Genomic DNA, 18,806 nt, shown 5'->3' on the forward strand with positions numbered 1-18,806 from the left:
TATTTGATCTAGATATGAGACTTCATTTTCAACATGAAACTTTAAAAAATAATTATCAAGTTACTGATTGTTAAGATAAAGTATCTCTTCATTTTCCCCAAAATAAACATGCTGCTGTAATGTAGTTTTTCTAAGTACACTGTTTTGATTCTTATCAAAACAACAAAAACAACAAAATTTATCCCTTTTTCAAAAGTTGAAATTTAAATGCCTCAGGATAAAAACCCATTTCTGTACTATTCATGGTTAGAGTGCAAGGAGGATTGTGTGTTATTAAAATCTCTTAATGGGAAGCCTTGCTTTGAACTGAGAATTATATTCTCATTTGTGAACACTGCTGGATGGTAGGTATGCATTTTGTATGATGTTGTACGCTCTCCTTATTTCTATCAGGTTTCAGCTTTTTCTAGAAAGCTCTCCTCATATTCTTAACCTACATTGATCTTTTGATTTTTTTCTTTACCCCAGTGTTACTTCTCTGTTCGGCCTTAGAGAAAAAGCTCACAAGCAGGAGTATTGCTTTACATTTTATCTTCTTTACATAGTGGTCCATCTTTTGGCTGAAAAGTCATAAGACATTAAGTGTCCAGAAGCCTTAAAGTATAAAAAAGAAGTAGAAGACTAACAAAACCTGGGTATTTAAATGTACTGAATAGCCAATTACAAAAAGTTTATTATACCACCTGTTATTCCAGGCCAACCAGTCGGGGGTGTGTATTTGCACGTGTGTGTGTGTGTGTGTGTGTGTGTGTGTGTGTTTTTGTGTGTGTGTGTGAGAGAGAGAGAGAGAGAGAGAGAGAGAGAGAGAGAATGCACGTGTGTGTGTGTGTGTGTGTGTGTGTGTGGTGACTTGGGGGAAATTGGAAGGGTAGGCATACTGAGAGCTTAAAGAATAAGTATTTAGGGAAGTTATAAGAACTTTATAAGAATTTTCATTTAACACAGATATTAAATGAAATGTAGCTTTTAATTAAGAAGGTCAGTGCTAGGCATTTATACAGAAAAACCAAGGTTAAAATTTCATCAGTTAGTTACTGTGAACTTCTATTTAGAAACTATAAAGATTCTAGTTTGCATTTTAGATGAAATCTTTAGTTAGATGAAATCTTTAGTTCACCTCTTAAAAATAGGAGTAGATGTTCTGAATACTATTATGCTGTAACAAATAGATTTGAAAGTTATTGCATTAGAATAATGCATTTTAGATGTTCAGAGTTTGGGCAAAAAGATATTTATAAATACTCTATGTTTTACCCAGCAATGATTATCTAAAATTAACTTCCCTTTTGTATTGATTCTACAGCCAGGTTTTGAAGACCTACCATAATCTAGTCTATGTCTCTTCTTCAAATTTGTCATTGCTGTCAGAGCATACAAGCTATGTCTTAGGCAAACATATTTTCTTTTTGCTGCACATTTCTGGATTCTTTCCTTCCCTGCTGTTACAGAGGCGCAGTTGACCTTCCTCATATAATTCCCACCTCTATTAAAGCCTCCTCAACTACTTCAATCACCTCCACATAGTCATTCATTGGATTGTACTGGTTATGAATACAGACCATTGGCTTACACCCTCTGGGTTGAAATCACTAAAGATGCAACCTGGGGAATGTCACTCAGTTACCTGACCCATGTCTCGCTTAGGCCTTGTGTCAAACAAGGCACAAATGGAATGTAACTTATGGAAGTGATGTGTGGAGTAAATTGTTTACTGAAAGGGTGTGGTGTATATATGTATGGTGCTCAGCTACGGTAAGTGACATGTGCTTTAATTTTTGCATCATTAAATCTATTATTATGGTTTTCTGTCTCCTTAGTACATGTTGTCACATGTTATTATCTAATCATACCATATGTGTTAACTTTGCAAAGAATCTTGCCTAACATTTCTCTATTTCACACACAGCATCAAACCTGGTGCAGATTGATTAATAAACACTTTTCAAATGAGATTGAATCCTTTTCAAATGAGATTGAATCATTGACAGAAATTAAGCCTGAGAAGGACTCTAATAAATAGATTGAATTTGGAATGAAATAGGTTATGAAAAGAACACTGGATCTAAAGTCAAAAGACTCATTTCTAGCTCTGTTGGTCACTAGATTTCAAAGTTATTTAAAGCTTTCTGAGTGTATTAATTGGTCAGCTAGGAAAAGGACTGTGTTCACATGTGATACTGTCATATTACCAGAATTTGATAGTAAGGCTTTCAAGTATTTTGGAATATTCAAACTTGGAGAAGGGAGGAGATCAAAATATATCCAAGATTTGTTCTAGTTGTTTTTCAAAAATGTATGGGCAACTTTTCACAAGACTTGAAATAATTACAATAGTGGAATTATTCATGGTATTAAGCCAGGAATCAGATAATTAGGTTTTGGATGAGTGATTTGGGGTTTTTCTCTCTCCTGTTAGCAATTAGAAAAAATAAAGGCAGATTCTTTGTTAATATGTGTAGCCTTTTTACATTTTGCATGACTTTGCTATTAAATGTGAATTTTTGAAGGCTTTGGTTTAAAAAAGGAAAAATTAATTAAAGGAGATTTGATGGTTATGCATTAGTGAGTGCTTATCTTGCTACTTAACAGTCCTTCAATATGAGGTAAATGGTGTACCACTGAAGCAGTTTCAACAATCACTCGCTACTCAAACATCCCTAATGGTTGCGCGAAGAAATGAGTTAAAAATCAAACAAGGCAAATGGAGAGAATGATGGAGGTGGATGATAAAGGTTTATATATTCCTGTTTGTGTTGTCATCTTTTCAGCAACAGGCTTGAAATCAGGGACCATCATTGTCTGTAATTATCCCTAGGAATGTATTGTGCACCCGGGACGATTAATTTTCCTGACCTTTTGAGGAGAACAGAATGTATGGAACCTGAATACCCCAAAGGCAAATGGAATCTGGAGTCGGTTTCTTAAGAGGAGCATACACTCTGAGTTGGTGCAGTTTTCTTTTGCTTCCTTTAATGGGCACGAATTCCACACCTAATGAATAGTTTCTAGGAAAGTTGTTAATCAGGTGCTCCAAGTGACCACCTCAGATTCTTCTTTCATTACACAGGAACCTGAGAGAATGAGTAAAGCAACACAGTTACGTTTGATAAAAGGAAATACATTTTTCCTTTTCCCACCCACCAGGTAATCCCCTGGAATTTAGTTGACCCAGGAAATCACAGCAGCAAATAATGTGTTTGAAAAAGTAAAGTTGTATGCACAAGAATAACACTTGTAGCTCTAATAATTAGGCTTAAAAGTCTCATAACTGTATATCAGTCATGATATTTTAGGATGGTTTTTACCTCAGGGTCTGAGAAGGAATTTTCCCTTAATTCTTACGAGTTTCTCAGTAAAGCATGACATAACAGGCTTTATTTACCATGATCATCAGCATTGCTTTCTTTTTTGGACTTCACAGATTTCATTCTGTTGCTCTAGTATAGGATACTAGCTCCAAATCAGATGAGGAATTTGAACTAAATATTGCAGAGGGACAAAAAGGTACTACACATAAAACTGGTTTTCATTCAAATGGACAAATCCTATTCTTTATCTCTTTCCCATTTAGAGGACAGACCCCAATTTTAAAAAATAAAACTAGCTTAAAACAACTGTCCACTTATATGACTTTCTTTTCTAAATTAAGTTGTTATAGAACACTGTTTAAGGGTAGGGTAATGTGTTTTGAGACAGGTTTTTTTTTTTTTTTTTCCAATTAGATGCTATATTCAGTAGTCATTATTATACTAACCGGTGTAAGATAATAAACTTTCATTTTTATAAGATTCATTTTCAAATTTTTTAAATGTAGCTCTTCTCAATTCTCAAGCATGTATTTTTATAATACTTTTTTTGCTATACTAATTTTATATTATATTTTATTTCAAAAAAGTGATTTCCAAAGTGTGCTCTTGGAAAATACAAAAGTATTTTGTTGTTAAGTGCATTGGGAAATAGTGAAAGTTGTATCCCCTGTGGTGACTACAGTGTACATTTGTGTATTAATCTCTAAGGCATACTACAATAAAGAAGTCTTTTCACTTCAAAAAAAATTTTTTTTCAAACTTATTGGACTGTACAATACTCCTCTTTCTCCACTCCCCTGTTTATTCTAGTTAATTCAAATAGCAGAAGCAGTCTTTAACTGTAGGAAAGAGTAATTGCTTTCAGTTAAACTGATTTAGATATTTGTAAAGTAAAAACTATTTTGGACATAGGAGATTAAGGCATAATATTTTATTTCTTGTACTTACCTGGTCAGGTACATGATTTTGTATAGCTCATTGGCCTGATAAATCTGTTGGTCTCAACCCACTTTGAAGATGAACTTGACATTCTTTTGTTACCTGCAGCAACAGAGAAAGTTAGATTCTTTTGTAACAATTAAGGTAGCACCATTACAGCAGGACCTGTATTTGCTTTAGGTAATTGTGCATCTGCATGCTCACACACACACAAAGCCCCTGCACTACCATTTTCACTCTTTCAGAGCTGAGATTCTCTTTCCTATCTCTGTCACAGCAAGTGTGGCTCTTTAGCAACAGAGACAATGTACATTCTCCACACTGGCTGTGTACTTGAAGTTGGAGCAGATAGTATTTTATGTACTATTTATTCATAGATAGCTGATGGTCTTTGAAATCACCACAAAGCTAATTTGTTCAGTATTTTTGCCCAAGACCCTTCTTTGCAGCATCTGCTGACACAATAATTTAGATATGAAAGATTAGATAGATTGAAATAAAAAAATATAGAAGAAATAATATTATACATCCCTAAAGATAACTTAAAATATGCTTGATTAATGCTTTTATCCAGGACACTTATACTAAGCATTACTGAATAATGTGTCTCTTCTCTCAGTTCTCCCATAATTTTGCTTTGACTGCCAGTTTTTGTTTATATTAAACATTGGGGGAAAAGATCTGAAAGGAAACAGAAACAAAACACCAAATTACAGCTCAAACAAAACTATTTCTTAAATGGATTTCACAGAGATAATTCACTTCAAAATTCATTCATTATTTACAAACACATTTATTTTTTGGATTTTGTTAAATGCTAAAAATAATCCATCTTGTAACAGTTTGGGTTCCCTCTGCATAAGGAGGCAGAATATCCCAGCCCTTTCTTACCTCTTCTGTCCCCCACTCCCCCTTAGGTTTCAACACCATTTGAGATCCTGATTAACTTACTTACTTATCTTCTTACCAGCCTCACCAAACTAAAATGGAAGAGTTGTGCAGGTAGAGCATAGTATATGTACAGAGACATTGGCTGAATGAGTAAATGTGAGTTTTCAATGAACAGCCTGGGATTCTCATTGTAGCTCCAACCCACAGTAAGACTGTGACCTGCAGTGTGCCATGTAACTCCCTGGGCTCAGTGTTGTGTCCTTTTCTCTAAGGTGGGGATGGTTAGAGGATCAATGTCACAGAGTCACTGGGAGGATTTAGTGATTTGGTGCTTCTATCTTCTGTGGAGGTCAATTAATGTTAACAGTTATCCACAAATCAAATAACTCTTGGCTCAAAAAAAAATAACTAAACACTTACCACCTTCTTAAAATCATTTGTTATGGTTTTCTGGTTTGGGGCTGGATACCCATGCCACTCCTCACCCCTTTTCCTTTAAGCATCAGAATGAGAAGCATACAAATGGATGCTCCTTTTGCCTTCCTTCCTGCTATCATTTTTCTGGGATTCTCCATTTCCACAGAGTGCTCCATGTTTCCAGTCCTGTTCCTGGAATGTTGAAATCCCACCTGACTTTGCCTCTGACCAGGCACCACTTCTCAGCCAGGACTGCTACCATTCAGAGGGTGCCACTGCCCTGCTTAGGGCCCCTTTCCTCGTGTTGCTATGCAATACAAACAATAGATATCACATGTTTTCACTTACTTTTTTAACATGGTTAATCCACGCACATCTAGCCTAGGGAATTAAAATATGCTGCTTTGACTAAGTGTAGCATAGTAAAGGAATTGTTTAATCCTCATAGTATGATTATTAGTTAACTAGCAAAATGCTTTCCATGGCTCCTAAGTTCTTGAGGGTTTGGGCATATTCGTCTCTGTTCTCCATAGAGCTGCATTCACATTGAGTGGGCACTCAAGTATTCACAGGCTGGAGGAAAAGTGTAAGGAGCACAAAGGATCTATTGAATCACTCTTCGTTGCAAATGAGCTGCAGAAAGCATTTGAAGCTTTATTTTTTAAATAACTTTGCATTTGTTTTTCCTTTATAGAGTTTTAAGTTTAAAGAGAACAGCAACCGTAAATTCACTCATCTGTCGAAATGCTGGTACACAGGTGGCTTTTGTACCATTTTTTTCCCCTGTGACATGGAGCATCTATCTTATAATAGCCTGAAGAGTGTTCTTCTACACATTTTATATCATTTATCAATTATTTTCTGGTATTTTTATCATTTGTATGTGTATGAGTGTGTGATAGCTTTGTTTCGTTTGCAAATAAAACCATGATGCTACAAAATTGAAACTACTGAAGTGGTAGGAAGTAACCAAGGCTGATGGTTTCATCTCTTCATTCTGTGTGCTCATGTGGGTACAGAGGCACATCTTACATCATTCAGGATGCTTCTGCAAGTTCTTGCCATTCCATAGCATGTTCTTCTGACATTTTTATTAGGTTTTTGTGTTTGGTCACTGTATTAAATCCAGCAATTTATTCCTTTCCACTTAAATTGTCTTCCCTGTACAAGGGGTGGAGAAGAATTCACAGTGCCTGCACATAAAAGGCCATTATCTTATCTTAGCAAATCCAGCCATACAGAGACAGTGAATCATGACAGCTCAGCTGGGGAACCCACAACTGTATCAGGAAGGGCAAGACAGTGGGAGTGAGGCAGTGGTGAGGCCCACGTCATGGGAAGGTGTGCCCCACTAAACTACGGCAAAGGTCAGCCCATCACAGAGACTTTATTGGGCAAACTGATGTTTGCATTCAGAGAGTCTGCTTTACAACCGATCTCAGGAAAGTTTATTATTTTTCTTACCTGAAATCAAAGCATCTCAGAGAGAGGGAGAGAGAAAGAGAGAGAGAAAGAGATAGAGAGGTCAGATCAGCACAGTACACACTGGTACTGTGTGTGTATTGCCTTATATCAAGACAATGTATACCAGCAGTCCTATTTTATTGCTGTCATTATCACTTTAGATTGAAACCTGTAGTTGGAACTTCTTCATTGACTAAATGATCTTATGACTGAACTTAACCAACTTAAATGGTGTCCATCTTCTGTGAGGCTTATCTGGAAGGCCTCCTCTGAGCCTGCTTCCTTCCCAGACAGGCTTCAGAGCATTGTTCTGGTTCTGTTAGTTTTATGTAGCAGCCATCTGATGTCCCCATCTCTCTCCTTCCTGGAACACAAGATCCTGGTGGTAGGCTCTGCCTTTTATATTTTCATGCTTCTCTGAACACCTACCTAAGTACACAGGAAAGGCTACAGAAATGCTTGTTTGTTAAAATATATATTTTTTAAAGTGGATTTAATATGGGATTTTCTTCTTTTTTTTCTAAAATTTTTTTAAAATTTTTAATGTACCTCTTTTATAAAGACTTTTTCCACTGTTTTCTTCCATGTCAGATTTCTATCATTAAAACAGAAATTTGCTTTTGGAATAAAACAAAACTGTAGTAATGAATCTGAGTTTTAAACAGTTCATATTTGAAAATACCACAGCATAATTGTGTGTATAAATTGATATTCCAACGTATTCCAATATTCCAATACTGATATCCAGATAAACAGCCCTTATTGTTATTATAGTCCATCGTGTTTCTTATGGAAACATTTTATGATAATTTATTTTTAAAATATTTTTAGTTGTAGATGGACACAATACTTTTTATTTATTTTTATGTGGTGTGGAGGATCAAACCCAGTGCCTTATGTGTGCTAGGCAAGTATTCTGCCACTGAGCAGAATACTAACCCCTGATAATTTATTTTTGAATTAAAAAATAAACTGATGTATGAGTATAGCATGTGATGGTAAAGAGAGCCAAGCTTTTTTGGGCAGATGGGTTAAGGCACACATTCTGGTTTTAGCAGCATACTAGGGTGGAAACTCTCTGCAAGTCTTGTGTCCTTACCTATCATCTAAGGAGAGCATAGACTGACCTTGTGGGGTTGTTGTGAAGATTGAATGGCAATGCAGCATCAATAAAGTACTGACCTTTACTAAATATTCATAAATTTTCACTGTGATGTTGTTAAAATGCTGACAAATAGTGGAGCCCATGTCCTCTATTCATGTTCCTGAAAATGAGAGTGTTTCCTTTTAATTTCTGAAATGCCTAAGTTTTTAACTGGAGTGGGCCCTGCTGATTACTTCCCATATCCATCAGCACCCACTCTCTTTCCCAGTAGAAAGAGAGTAAATATTTTTTTAAAAAAAATTAAATTAATTAATTTATTCTAATTAGCAATACATGACAGTGGAATGTATTTTGATTCATTGTTCACAAAAGGAGACACAATTTTTTACTTCTTTGGTTGCAAACAAAGTAGAGTTGCACCATATGTGCAGTCATATCAGTCCCTAGGGTAATGATGTTCATCTCATTTCACCACGTTTCCTGCCCCAGTCCCCACCCTCTTCCCAGGCAAACTTCCTCCATTCTCCCCATGCCACCCCCCCTTATGGATTAGCATCTACTTTTTGAAGAGAACATTCAGCCTTTGATTTTTTTGGGATTGACTTACTTTGCTTAGCATGATATTCTTTAACTCCATCTATTTACTTGCAAATGCCATATTTTATTCTTTTTTAATGCTGAGCAATATTTCATTATATATATGTACCACAGTTTCTTTATCCACTCATTTATTGAAGGGCATCTATTGTGAATTGAACTGCTATAAACATTGATGTGCCTGTGTTGCTAAAGTATGCTGATTTTAAATCAAAGAGAGAGAGAGAGAGAGAGAGAGAGAGAGAGAGAGAGAAAATCTTTCCCAGTAGATTTCTCTGGATCTGGTTCAGTTAACCAACCATCCCAAAGTCTCAACTAGTTTAAATTAATCAGTGCATCACAGTTCTTTCACAACTCTCTATCAAAAGTTAGGAACTTCAGGGAAATGGGTTCCATCCCTTTTAAAGAAGGGACCTGGAGGTCATCCTGATCTCTTTTCTCTCTCCCTCTCCTTCCACTTGTTATGAATCGGGAACCACCCTGCTTAACACAAAAGGCCACATTGAAACTCGGAGCAAAGTTCTCAAACCAGAAAACCTCAGAGATGGAGAAATGAAAAGACAGAAAGAAACTAGCAGCTATGGCTCAATCTTCCTCTGAACATCTTGCTCTGAGAAATGATCATTTCCCTTATTATTGAAGACAGATTTGGACAGGTCTCAGTTATCTGTAGCCCAAAGTATCTAAGTATTTCACTAACCCTGAGATCAGTTTTCTATTCTAGCAACTTTTAGACTCTCAAGAATTAGCATTTCCTTAGGCCTCATTTTCTCATGCAGAGATCATAAAATCCATTTTTTTTTTTTTTAGGTTTTCAAGATAATTAAAAAAAAAAAAAAAAATTGGTGTCAGATCCAGTTCCTGGCACATGCAAGCTTGCTTTGGGTAGTTGCATTTGGTATATTTGCTTGATCAGAATTTCTTTATTTTACCTTTGTTTCATCTATACTTCAATTTTTCATTCCTAAGGTTTTGTATTATGAATCCACATGTGTGTCTGACCATTCCCACTCACTCCATAAAAATACAAAACATGGATGTATTTTTAACATGGCAGTGTACATTTTGTAAATTATATGAAAGTTATATGATCAGGCAATCTCATGTAGTTGTCCCAGAAACCCATTGGTGTTGTTAATATTCATGGTATTTTACAGATTTTTTTTTTTTTTTGCTTCTTCCTATAAAATGTGAGCTTTGGAGGAACATGGACTATGTGTTGTTCACTCTTGTAACACCTGTTTCCGAAATAGTGCATTGCTCATCGTAGATGCTCAACCAGTTTTTGTTGAAGGAAAGAAGAGAGGGAAGAGCCGAGGGAAATTTTAATTTTGATATTATTTTTAAGATATAAACCACAATCGTAGCAGGCCTCTGAGAGCTTCAACAGTCTTCCCTCGCTCCACAGTTTCTTCATTTTTTTCTTCACTCTCTTTCTGTCTCTTTACTATGGGTACAAGTCTGGGATATGTCTGCCTCTTCATCTCCACAGGGCCTTTGAATATGCAGAGTCCTTGGCTCATGAGTGCATAACTGCTTGCTTTATCTGTTCTTCCCCTACCTGACTCCCTGTACCTGGTCATTGTCCCACATCTCTGGTTCACTGTGTTTAGATCCTTCATATTCCAATTTGGACATCATTTCTCCCAGAGGGCCTTCACTGATATTCCAGTTTAAATCAATTTACTTTACACATTTCTACGGTTTAAGGATAATTCCCTCAATTGTTTCTAAATACATTGTATGATTATGTATGAATGCTCCTTCTCCATGCTTCAAAGTAGGAGGTGAGTATTTACTCACTATAGTTTCCCTAATGCATGATCAGCTTTTGGTATATGTTAGTTGCTCAATGATTGTGTGTATTCAGTGCATGCCAACAAACATTGTCTTGTCAGCTTGCCTTCATTTGTTTCCCGGACTAAATTGCCCTTTATTATTTCATATGTTTCTTCTCATAGTAACCTAAATACCAGAAAATTTTAATTTTCAGGGACAGGCACTGTGTTCCTGGCTCACAACCTTACTCCATTTTCTTCTCTTATTTTAAGGCTCAGTTTATGCTGCAATTTAGTTGTGATCACCTAATGCTCATGTATTGGAAAATTAATCCTGAAATTCATGTTAATAGTTTTTTGGGGTTGGGCCTTGGGAAATATTTAGGATTTGATGAGCTTGTAAGGATGGGGCCCCATAATGGCATTAGTGACTCTATATTAGAGGAAGGGAGACCTGAGCTAGCATGCTTGTTCTGTTTTGCCATGTGATGCCCTGTGCAATGTTAGAATGTAGCAAGAAGGCCCTCACCAGATGGTGGGGAGGTGCCAGTCCCATGCACTTATACTTCCCAGCAGACAGACCCAGGAAACCAAATAAACTTTAATTCTTTATATATCACACACTCTCAGGCATTTTGTTATAGCAACAGAAAATAGATTAAGATTTCTTAGAATTCATCTTCATCAAGCTTCACTTCATTCACTAAAGGCTAGGTTGACTGTCCCTCACCTGTGTGGCCTAACATCCTGTTAACACAGTCATATGTCATCTATTTTTTCTTATCTGTGTCTCTACTGAGCTTGTAGGTAGAGACTGAATTCAGCCTAAGTTACCTGTCTATTGCCTGGCACAGAGCCTGGTATTACTGGCACCAGAGACATGTTTCCAAAGGAACAAGTTAATGAATGCATGCCTTTCACTTGTGGGATATTCCACAAATACCTAAATCATTCCTGGAAAAGCATAAGCAAATATCTGTATTTTAGTTTGGTGCCATCGGTATAGTGTATGCATCCTTCAAGGATTGCTCAAGATAAAACTTCTTATACTGATCTTATAATTAAGGTACAGATGGTGTGCAATATATACATGAGGAATGGGGGCTGAAATCTAGTCTGTCTTCTGTTCTTTACGTGATACCTGCCCCTAAGAGAATTCTTGCCTATCATTTTTAATGAAAATGTTATGTGTAATCCTGTGTTTCCAGGTGTAGAAAGAAAATTTAAAAATTTTCTATTTAAAATTCTCTTTCAACTTTTGAAACTATAATTTTGTCTAGAATTTAAGCATGCCTTCTCTATTGGTACAGTGATACTTATTTATGAATACATAAATTTCATATGGTGGGGACCTATGCTCAGGTAAATGACTGATGCCCATGACGTATGAGAAAAACATTTATAGAGAACTTGGATTTGATTTGTAATTCCACTGCTAAGATAGTTTCCAAAAATCACTTGCAACTTTCTCTCAATGTGATATTTGGAAGTCTATGAAGGGAATAAGCTTAAAATAAAGACATCCTGGAGGGCCCATTGACTAGTATCTGCCTACATGTGTGTGCATGTGTTAGTCATGTGAACTTGTCCTTGTATGTGATGAAGAGAAGAAAGGATGGGCTGTGGCTAAGGTTTGATTCACGCTTGGTTCAAATCCATCATAGTGCAGTTCTTTTGGGGGAAAAGCAGATCCACTAATTTCAAGAATCATTAGCCAATTATTGCTTCAGATGAGTGGATTATGATTAATCGTCCTTTCCCCATTTGTTGGCATGCTCTCCATCTTTAAATGTAAAAGTTCTACTTCATTTCTTCTCTGCCTTTGGGATATGAAAAAGGCATGGGAGCTTTCTAATCACAAAATGGGCACACCAACTTGAAGACGAAGCATCTTAATTAGAATCATGGTGCAGCCCTTCACTAAATGTGTGACTTTGGGCAAAATAATCATTCTTGAGTTTCAGATTTCTTTCTCTGTAAAATGAAAATAATATTAATTAACTCACAGATTTGTAATAGGAAATAAATGAGAATACACGAAGCATGGCTTGCATGGTACCAAATAGTGTTTATGGAATACATTCTTTTGAGTATTGAATTACAGTGTCCTTTCCTCTTATTTATTAGCAATAATAAAATTGCAGCTATTTGGGTGACATCTGACATGTAGCTTACTTGAAAGATAAATTTATTTCTTCTGCATATTAAGTGTGATTACTTATTTGGTTAGATAATTGGTGAATGGGCTTATTTGTGCCCCTGATCCCTTAGATTTTCTTTACTGAGTAGCCACACTCAGTAATGAAACCTTGACAGTCCTTCCATGAGTGGCTCAGTGATTTGGAATCCTGTGGGTGCTGTAGAGCTCTAGAGGATTAGTGATAACTGGTGACCAAGTGTCTGGGAAGGCAGCATGCAGATTTCAATTTAAGTGAATTTTTGTAGTTTCCAAAAGCAGAGGAGGGAAAAAGCCTCCATGTGGAGAGAACAGCATTTTCTGAAATGGTTAAGAGGTACTAGTGTATTAAGGGGAGAGAATCTGAGGAATGTAGAGGGGGCATTTTAAAGGCTCTGAAATGCTAGGTAACAGACTTCATTCAGACTTCATTTCATAGATGGTGTGATCTGCTTAGGATAATGCTCCAGGAAGATTATGACTATGAAGTGAACTGAGGAGAGGCTTGGAGCCTAGTGATCAGTTACAAAGTCCTCATTCAGGGTTATACTACCTGGAAGAAAGGAGGGACTGATGAAGAGATTTTTGTAGTGAAATTACACAGCTGCAGTATAGCATGAGGATTTCAGGTAGAGAACAAGATTTTAAAATTGCAAAAAAGCCCTTATAACCAGCAAAGAGAGTAGTTTTCTCTGCTTTTTGTTTAACCGAGATAATAGTAATTATCCAGTGAAGTTCTTAACCTACAGTAGTGTGAAACTGAACCATGAAAGGAAAAGTACCACTGCTTCTTCAGGGCTTGGGGTTACGCCTTAGTTTATTCCTGCTGCCATGTTTTTCCTGTTCTGGTATTTGAATAACTAAGGGCATAGATGCTTCACTGTGGAATTTATTTTCCATACTAGAGTAAAAAGATGATATACTTCCCATGCTGGAAAGGACCTTTGAAGTTTAGGTAAAGAGACAGGTTCCAGAGAGGCCATATAATTAGCCTGTGATTACCCAGCTCATACAGAAGGAGCCTTCCCTGTGACTCAAAAGACCAATCTATGGGTGTAGAGTGAAGGTCCTCCTGAGAGGAGGACTTCTCTACCTGCTCGAGCACCATACCCTTTTTCTTTCTTTTTCTTCCCATTCCATGCCACTTGCAGTTGTTTTTACTTAAGGAATGTAGAGGGGTATTTTAAAGGCTCTGAAATACTAGTTAACAGTATGGAATTCATAAAACTGTTCAGGATGTTTATCTGAGGTATTATCCTTTCAAAAAAAAAAAGTCAAAGAGTAGATAACTCAAAATGACTATCTCAATTTGATATCAGAAGTGGCTGCCTGACAAAGCCCTGGTAGAGGGTTTGGGGCCACATATCTGGTACTACCCAATATTGGAAGATTGCATGAGAAACATGTATTAAACAATTCTAATTTTAATTTTTCTGCCACAGAATTACAATCAATAGTGATTCTGAAACATATAAATAGTATATAATATATAGTATCCAGAATTTCTCTGTCTGAAGGAAGGTTGATAAAGCTCCCCAATTAAGCTCCTCTATGAAACTGTGTGGGCAATAATCTTAATTTGAAAATCTTGGGTAAAGGATTTCCAGTTTCCATTTCAATGAAAAGATACTACATTAATTTGAACAAGGTCAATTTGTGCTGTTGACTCTGCCCCTGACTTTTGGGAGAAGTCCATAGTCAGGATTGTACTTGGGCAGAAGATCATCAGTTATCTTAACAGCCTGTCAATCCAGCCCAACTTACTTATTGCCAATCCAGCTGAGTCCCTTCCCCCAGTCCCTGAAAGTTATGTGAGCTGCTTGAGAAACTATTGAACCCAATAAAGTGAAATAAAACAAAACCAAATCTTAGAGTGTATTAATTTCAGGATTTTAAGAAGGTGTTTTCAAAGATCCTTTCTCTGCACAATGATCTTTTTCTTCTAAAAGTCTTAAATCTGTGCTCAATCAAGAAGGTGTAATTATAAAGAAATCTACTTAAACTTACAGGCTTGGTTTTTCTTAACAGACAACTTTTGAAAAGAAAGCGGGAAAGAAAAGAAAGACAAGTATTATTATTCTCCAGAGTCATGCGCTTGAATTGTCATGTTCCTTGCAGGCAATACTCTAGAGGAAACATTTTCCACTTTTTTTGTTTGGTGGTCTATGCCCTACAGACACTGATTCATCCCAAGAAATGTCTAGGGGAGTAGGCGTTATGTTCAGACTGGTTTTCTACAGATTGTTGTTCAGTGACCTTTCACATACTATAGATGTTGTGGAAATACTTTCAAACTAAATACATTCCTATTAATTACTCCTTTTATTACACTTATGAGAATAAACTACTCCAATTGTTTTTATTCTGTTTGAATACAGAGATATTAGTTAACATTTTGCTTGTTTCATTATTCCACCTACATATAGTAACAATAAAGGTTGAAAAAAAAAGATGCAGAGAGTGGAATGTTATACTAAACAAAGAGAATAAAACAAAAAATAAAACAATGATGTGAACTAGAAACAAGTTAAAAAAATGTAATTTATCAGTTGCACAAAAGTTACCATGGCATTATCTTTCCTTTTATGTCTGCTGGTCATTTAATTTAAAGGTTTTAGAAAATGTGTCTATTGCTGTGTTTAAAAACTCTAATTACGACGATTGGTAAAGAAGTTTCTGAGTACAAGGGGTATTTGTAGAGAACCTGTAAGACTGACAAGTGATTGGCAGGTAAACAACCCCACTGTGCCCTTATATTCCATTCTGCGGTGCTAGACTATAGATACTACATAAGCCTCAGGAAGTAACCACCTTCCAATTTTTATTAAATTCTCAGCTTCCTGGATGTAAACAATATTGTGCATTAGCTGACTAAATGTGTCGCTTTCTTTTGTGCCGCCACACCACTCCAACTCAATGTTGTGGGATATCTGTGAAATGAACAAATGAGAATTTTCCTTTAATGTGTTTAACTGATTTTAAGCCCTGGAAAGCAAAGCCCAGTGCAGATTGCATCAGATAGCTTGAAGCCCTCTAGAAGTAAATGGAGGGGATAGCATTTCTACTTGAAATGTTCCGTTGATGACTTACCAGTGCCAGTGTGAAATTGCCCTTTCTTTTCTGCTAATGCAAAGGCTGAAGGCTGGGTGTGTACACACGCATGTTGTATGCAGCCAGAGACTCCTGAGATTGTCCTTGAACGTGGTTTACTGTTGACATATTTTGAGATTCCAAGTGCAGTTTATTTATTTATTTTCTGAATCCAGTCTCACTTACTACTTTTATACAAGTAGTTTCCTTAGTTCATGCGCATTTTTTAAGTGTACTTCTTAGTCCTCATATTTGCTTTTAAACAATCATTATTGTAGCCTGCTTTGAAAAAATCGTTTGAAGTAGTTAATAAAGTTAGAGAATCCTGTCATCAACTATGAGTCTTTGAAAATGGTTCATATGGTTAGTAAGAAATTCAAAATTAAAGGATTTTCCTGATATGAAATGTTATGTTTCCCTGAATTTTAAAATTTGGAAGAAAGTTTTCTGTTTGTAACCATGTTTTTAAGATGCTCTAATGGTTGCCTGAGGGTCTGGAGACAAACTGTTCCTGTGTTTTATTTCCCCCACTTCAGTTCAAATGCTAAGAACTTGGATGTTTGGAATGAGCTATGTGCCAGCAGATGACAAGTCATTCCAGATAAGTGAGAAACCTAGTACAGAAAAATCTGTGTTTGCTAACCAGCAAAATCTGGAAAATCACATTTTCGAGATTCCCCAGACAAAACTGTCTACCTAGTAAATTCCAGTAGGCTAACTGAAATAGGGTAGGGTGACTGTGACGGAATTAGATTAAAGTTTTTAGAACTTTAGTATGTATTTATGTGACTAATTAAAAACTTCATGGCGGTTTAAAAAAAAAATAGCTTACCTGTGTACATCATGGCATTTTTTTATTCCTTTGCCAGACTGTGAAGGAAGGGTAGGAGGTAAAAATGTAGATCAGCATTAATTAACTCTGACTTAGCTATAAACACCACTCGTGTCTTCATACTATATCTCATATCAAAATTTTTATATCATTGTATTCCAAATATGTGCAAGTTATGTAGGAATTGGAACATGTTTTCCCATAGAAACAATGTTGTAAATATTGGTTCAGTTCCCAGGCCAGTGCATACAGCCTATTTAATCCATATGTATCCAAGAGACCATACCAATATTTGCTTGAGTGCTCGGTCTTAAAGGCTTATGCGTAGAAAAGAGCACAGGGATGGGTATTGGTGTTAACATTCTGGAAGGAAAATGGCTCAATAGGAATTTTCAGAAGAAACCAATTTCAGTATTTGTCCCTTTCTTATACATTGTATTGCTTATATATTTCGTTTTCGTGATTTGTCCCACTTTTTATGCACTGATCACAGAGCCCTTTTGTGTACCTATGGGGAAGGCAAGACCCACAAACTGCTATCTGATCTGCTCTTTAAAAGAGAGACAATCTGCTTCAAGGGCATTTTGATCCCTTTATCACTCTCTCCTAATTAATAATACTTTTCAATCTCAATATTCTAAATGACTTGATTTTAAGAACTAGTAATAAGACAGTGTCAAAAAATGTTTATGAAATATGAAAAAAGGCTATTAAGGTACAATAGAAATATCTTGATATGTTACTTTTGGAAGCTTAAGAAAGTCTTGGGGCTTAGTTGTGATTTTTAATTTCTTTCTTTTTTTCTTCTTTGGGCTGCATCATCTCTCTAAAAACAAAGTTTTTCTCAGTAGACCTTAATGTGCAGAGCTTTTGCTGAGGTGAGGCAGTATATGGAGGAGGTCCATAGTAAGCTCTTGGTTAGCAGACTGGGAACTGTAATGTATTGTATTATTTTTAAATACTTATAAAATTGCTATTCATATTTGTGATTGAACTCTTATCTCAGTGACTGCTATGTTTTTCCTAGTCACATATATAAGCAAGTAAACATTGTATCATATGCTTTCTTCTTTGCTAATTTCCCTTCTTGCCACACCAGTTATCCTCAGACCTGCTGGGACAAGCAAGTCAAAGACAATCAACCACTGATGGAATCATAACAAACATGAAGCTCTGCATTGCTTTATATTAAGCAAGCACAGTTTATTTAAAAAGTTCTTTCTAATACATATAGGTCAAGGTGAAAACTAATTTTATCTCAAAGCATGTTTTTATAAAAGAATAACTATTTTGCTTCCATGTGCACGTGTCTCAAAGCATGATATTTGGTTTTGATGAGAAAGGACAACAGTATTTGTGAAACTATATACTTCATTTGGACATTTTATCTATTTTACTAAATCGAAAATTCTTGTTTTCATTTCTATATGTGGATTTTCAAGATTTTTTTTAATCTCTAGAAAAATATGGTTAAAACCAAATTTCCAATGTAGCTTTAGGTATTTAATTTTGTTTACATTGTGCATCTTTCTCTTTCATTTTTTTTTTTTTTTTAAGGTCCATGATATGATGGTCAAAAATGTGAACTTTTCAGGCCCAACAGGGGGAGCTAATTCCATATTCTATTGAGGTTACCTGGCATCATTGCAGTTGCCCATTTGTCAAAGTCAAAAGTCCTTCTTTGCTTTGGTTCTCTGCAGAACCTCAGAGCAGACACTGCAAAATGATGCAGCATTTTATATTAATTATATTTTAGTCTGAAATGCTAAATTTATTAATCTGTTATGGTTATGCCTGGGAAATTTTGAAATTAGGGTTATTTTGTTCGAGTGTATGATATGTTTACTCAAGATAAAGCTAACCTTAAACCCCTTTCACAATAAAAATCAATGTAGAAAACATAGGACTTTTTAATACTCATGAAAATCCTTTAGATACAGTATATTAGGATTAGGTCAATAAAGAGGAAAAGTCTTTTATGCTTTTTAAACTAATCAGATTTATAAAATAATGAAAATCACATGACCTTATATAATATAGAGTTTTTTTTAAACCACATACCTTGCGGCTTTTTGTTTTAAAATAAAGATCTTTGACTAAATTCAAGATCTACCATAATGAATCACTTAGGGTGATATTGAATTTTCATAATTGCTTGGTTATGTGTTCTATTCTCAACAAAGAAAGGGGAATGGTTTTACTTACTTGA

At 35.8% G+C, this 18,806-nt stretch overlaps 1 protein-coding gene across 4 annotated transcripts in view; it reads left to right on the plus strand.

Annotated features, from left to right (window-relative positions):
* Positions 1-18,806, plus strand: part of Slit2 (slit guidance ligand 2) — a 333,688-nt gene that overhangs the window by 24,698 nt on the left and 290,184 nt on the right. The gene's annotated exons all lie outside the window — the stretch shown is intronic.

Source organism: Callospermophilus lateralis, chromosome 8 (genome assembly GCF_048772815.1).
Source record: "Callospermophilus lateralis isolate mCalLat2 chromosome 8, mCalLat2.hap1, whole genome shotgun sequence".
Taxonomy (NCBI): Eukaryota; Metazoa; Chordata; class Mammalia; order Rodentia; family Sciuridae; genus Callospermophilus; species Callospermophilus lateralis.